The 5066-nt window shown below is 44.1% G+C and overlaps 1 non-coding gene across 1 annotated transcript; it reads left to right on the top strand.

Annotated features, from left to right (window-relative positions):
* The first annotated feature begins 308 nt into the window (after positions 1-308).
* LOC112084692 lies at positions 309-415 on the top strand. The gene has a single exon (XR_002898353.1). It is a non-coding gene; the product is annotated as a small nucleolar RNA R71 (small nucleolar RNA).
* The last annotated feature ends 4651 nt before the right edge of the window (positions 416-5066 follow it).

The following is a 5066-nucleotide window of genomic DNA, read 5'->3' as shown; positions in this document are numbered from 1 at the left end:
ACTTGATTAAGTGATTTGCAAAGGGATTATGTTCATGGAAATGAATTATTCTGATTAAGAAGCCTAGACTAAAGAGTAGCAAGTGTTGCATTATGTTCTTAGCATCATGATTCAATATCTAAAGCACCCTAATCAATGATCACATCTAGAGGTTTAGCTTTTATCATTTGCTTAATCACCATCATCTTGTTTTGTTTGCTTGCTTAGTTCATTAATCATAGCTTGTTTGTTCCTTGTTTTATGCTTTCTTGTTGCTGATCTTGGGGAGTGCACCTCGGTATAAAGTACTCAAGAGGGATGCCTCTGAGAAGCCGTGGTGTGGGCATTGGTTAGTATAGCTTCTAAACCGTTCCCAAGCTTCGCTAAAGCTCTCGTTGTTGTGCTGCGTGAAGCTTGAGATTTGGTTTCTGAGCTTAGCCGTGCGTGATGTGGAAAAGAACTTTGATAAGAACGCCAGTTTACACTGCTCCCAAGTTTGTATAGAACCCCTCGGGAGGTTCTTTTCCCACTGGTGAGCTTTATCACCGAGGCTGAATGGGAACAAGCGTAGCTTGAAGCTATCTTCCGAGACACCATTGATCTTAGTTAGGTCGCAAACCCGATCAAACTGATCTAGATGCTCAAGAGGGTCTTCTCCGGCTAGACCGTGGAACTTTGAGTTCTGCACCATGTTGAGTAGGGAAGCTTTAACTTCAAAGTTGTTGTTTTGAACCGGTGGAGCTTGAATCCCAGCTCGGTATTGGTGCGCATTAGCTCGGTCGTTCTCTCCAACAAAGACCGGAGGAGGTTGTCTCTGAGCTTGTGGCGGTGGCGGATGAACATGGTGGGCTTGTTGCTCGTTTCTATTAGCTTGTTGTTGGTTTTGCTGAGCAAGCCTTTCGTTCCTCTGAGCATGTTGTTGGTTAACATAAGCTTGTTGTTCATTCCTGCCTGCCTGCGCCTGATTAGCATGAGCCTGGTGTTCGGCGTCGTGAGCCTGTTGCTCGATCCTTTGCTGTTCTGCCATTCCAAGTCGTTCAAAATGCCGTTCCCTCTCGCGAGCTCGCCTCTCAATCCGGTTGATGTTGTCGTCGTACGGTAGAGGCGGTTCTGTGCTCCGAGACCTGGTTTTCATGCACCTGAAAGCAACACAAGAACTTGCAAAGAAGTGAGTAAAACAAAGAAAGGTAAAATCTTGAACTCAAGAACAAACAAAAGACTAATGCTCCGACAAGTTGGCAACGGCGCCAATTGATAGATAAGACTTTTATAGGACTCAGGGCTATCAATCCCCTTTGTCGAAGTAGCACAAAGAGGTATCAATCCAGACAAGTCAACGAGACACTAGACTATGATGTTTGTTCATTTAAGTCAAGACAAAAGGTGAAGGTTTTGAACTAAGCTAAGTAACAAACGATTAAGCATGAAAGGTAAAGCAAATGATTAGATCTAAACAGAGACAGGATGCAAATAATAACTGAACGATTCAGATGATGATAATATGTAATAAAGCAAGGAACTTTAGACGAGATACTTGACTCGGATGCTTCCAAGTTCAACTAGTTGGTTAATGTATCAAAACATCAAGCAGTTTCATTTAACTTTGAACTCAAGGCATGTTAATCTTCTCATGAAAGTATTAAGCATCTAAACTGATCCTCCTTCATACCAAAAATGTCTTTTGAGAAGCATCGAATCAATCAGCAATAAGAATCAGTTCAAAAATGTCATTTAAGAGAACGAACTATCACTCTCGTGATGAAAGACTCTTAAACCCATAACCGAGTGGTTCAGACATTTCTACGAACACTTTTGATGCGAGATATGTCTCAGATCTGAACCTCAAGTGATGTGCTTGGATCCAGCCTAGAGATCTCGTCGGTTAAAGAATGAAACATGCAAGACTAGACACCTAAACCCACTAATCTACCTTGAAAGCACCCTAATCTACTCGTCTAAAGCCGCTTAAACGACTACTCACTAATCATAACGAGCTCACTAAGTCCTTTGCAAGACGTGTAGCTGGTCATGATGAGGAGTTTAATGTTAGATGATCAAAGAAATAAAGAAAGAACAAGATTTCTCATGCAAAAGCGAGATATCGGATTAGAATCATCCAGTTTCACCAAAGAGGCAAGTTCTTGAAGCTAAAAACAGATAAGAGATAAGATGATTAGGTTTTTAGTCTCAAAATGTATATATAGCAAAGGTAAAGTGTCGCGGGTCAGCCCGGAACAAACCGGGTACTGAACCGCGTTCTTGGGCTGATGGGTGAGTGCCACGGTGTGTCGGAGAGTGAAGCCGAGGTCTTCATGTCGAGGAGCGCACGTGAGTCCAGATCCAAATGAAGATCTCGTGACGGCAAGAACATGCATGAACCCTAGTCTTTGATCCATCTTCACGTGTGTGTTTTTGAGCAGCTTTGTTCTTGATTCTGGGCTTGTGACAATGGACCTCGGGATAAAATGCCGAGGCGCTTGGACGTCGAGGGGTTCGGGAGAATAGGGTCCGGCATGCACGCCGAGGTCGCTACACCGAGGTGCATGTTCAACACTTAGTCGTTTCCAGCTCCTTTCTTACGTGTGCATGCCTTGATCCCAACGTGCCGAGGTATCTATACGAGGCCTAGCTCAGGATACTTCCAAAATATGAGCCTTGACTTGGCTGATGTCGAGGTAATGATGCCGAGCCCTGAAGAAACACTTAGCGCGTATCGCAACATATTTGGGCCCGTATCGACCATGTCGCCTTCCGGCGGCAGTAACTTTCGACCCACGACTCCGAATGCTCTGAGACCAGTTTCATAGTCAAGGTGACTCAATAAACTCGAACTTTGGTGAAGAAACCGTCGGAGCTTGGGAAGTGGAAGGCTTCCTGGATTTCATATCTTTGAACCGCATTGGAATCACCGGGAAATAAGCTGTTTGGACCGGTGTGAACTCCGGAGACTTTATCTTTCAAACCACTCGTCCGAATTTAGCGATCCCAACCGTTCTGAAAAGGTCTTTCAAAGCTCTCAAACTTTGATGAAGACCGGGAAAGCTGGTTCGGTCCGGAAAGGTTCCGTCCGCCGTGATCTTTGTACTCCACCGTTCGGTTCTCGGATGCGCGTAATGTTGGTGCATCTTCCGGAAGCTGTATCTTTCTCCCCACTGGTCCGAATTGGATGATTCCAACTGTTCTGGGATCTTTGTTTGATTATCTCCAACTTTGCTGAAGACCCCGCCAACTGGTTCGGACCGGATGGTTCCCCGGATTGCTGATCTTTGAAACGCACGGACAAGGACAAATTTTGGTCGAGAAAAGCTTCCCGCGGTAAGGAAAATGGCCGAGGGCTGTGTACCGCGGTAAGCTTTTTGGTCGTAAAAATTCCTTCGCCTTGGCCAAAAACTCAACCCGCGGTATTTACACCTGATCTTCGACCCAGGCTGACTTTGGTCGATCGGTACGGACTTTGGTCGGTGCTGAGCGATCGGTAAGCTTTTTGGTCGAGGTTGAACGATCGGTAAGGATTTTGGCCGAGGTTTCTTGCCGTCCGGTAAGCGATTTGGCCGAGAAATTCCTCCAAGCGGTTTTCACCATTTTTGACCCTTTTCTTCACCGTCTTCTTCTCTGCTCCTCTTCTTAGGCTCCAAATGACTCCCCGAGCACCTGATAAAGACTTCAAAACATGCAAAACTCTTTGGGACCTAATGCAAGCCCTAAATCCTATTTTCATGCCTAAAGACTCAATTTACATGGGGAAAACACATAATGAGGACTCTAAAATGCACTCTAAATGATGCAAAATATAGACATATCAAGCATGAAAATGAAACAAGAGATGAGATTTAATCTAAGTAAAGATGCAAACGACAAGAAAATGGTTTGGATGATGATAATATATGATAAAGGCAGAAGCTTTAGACAGGATACTTGACTCGGGTGCTTCCAAGCTAAACTAATGGGTTAATGAATCATTTTATCAAGCGGTTTCATTTAACTTTGAACTCAAGGCATGTTAATCTTCTCATGAAAGTCTTAAACATCTAAACTGATCCTCTTTCATACCAAAATCTCTTTTGAGAAGCACGAATCAGTCAGCAATAAGATTCAGTTCAATATGTCATTTAAGAGAACAAACTATCACTCTCGCGAAAGACTTTTAAACCCTTAACCGAGTGGTTCAGAAATTTCTACAAACACTTTTGATGCGAGATATGTCTCAGATCTGAACCTCAAGTGATGTGCTTGGATCCAGCTTAGAGATCTCGTCGGTTAAAGAATGAAACATGCAATACTAGACACCTAAACCCATTAATCTATCTTGAAAGCACCCTAATCTACCTATCTAAAGCCGCTTAAACGACTACTCACTGATCATAACGAGCTCACTAAGTCCTTTGCAAGATGTGTAGCTAGTCTTGATAAGGAGTTTGATGTGGATGATAAAAGAAAATAAAGAAAGCACAAGATTCTGATGCAAAAACGAGATATCAGATTAGATTAATCAAGTTTCACAAAAGAGGCAAGTTCTTAAAGCTAAAAGATGATAAGAGATAAGATGATTAGGTTTTTGGTCCTAAAATGTATTTATAGCAAAGGGAAAGTGTCGCGGGTCAGCCTGGAACAAACCGGGTACTGAGCCGCCTTCTCGGGTTGATGGGTGAGTGCCACGGTGTGTCGGAGAGTGAAGCCGAGGCCTTGATGTCGAGGAGTGCACGTGAGCAAAGATCGAAATGGAGATCTCGTGAAGAACACGTCAAGAACATGCATGAACCCTAGTCTTTGATCCATCTCCACGTATGTGTTCTTGAGCCGTCTTGTTCTCGAATCTGGAGTTGTGACAAGGGACCTCGCCATAAAATGTCGTGGGGATTGGTAGTCGAGGGGTTCGGGAGAACAGAGTCCGGCATGCACGCCGAGGCCATTACACCGAGGTGCACGTTCAACACTTAGTCGTTTCCAACTTCATTTCTTACGTGTGCATGCCTTGATCTCATCATGCCGAGCTGTCAGCATGAGGTTTAGTCCAAAATACTCTCAAGATATGAGCCTTGGCTTGGGCAATGTCGAGGTAATGATGCCGATGCCTGAGAAAACACTTA

Source organism: Eutrema salsugineum, unplaced genomic scaffold, assembly GCF_000478725.1.
Source record: "Eutrema salsugineum unplaced genomic scaffold, Eutsalg1_0 scaffold_4, whole genome shotgun sequence".
Lineage (NCBI taxonomy): Eukaryota > Viridiplantae > Streptophyta > Magnoliopsida > Brassicales > Brassicaceae > Eutrema > Eutrema salsugineum.
The sequence above is the reverse complement of the archived record's forward strand: the minus strand, read 5'-3'. Positions and strand labels throughout refer to the sequence as shown.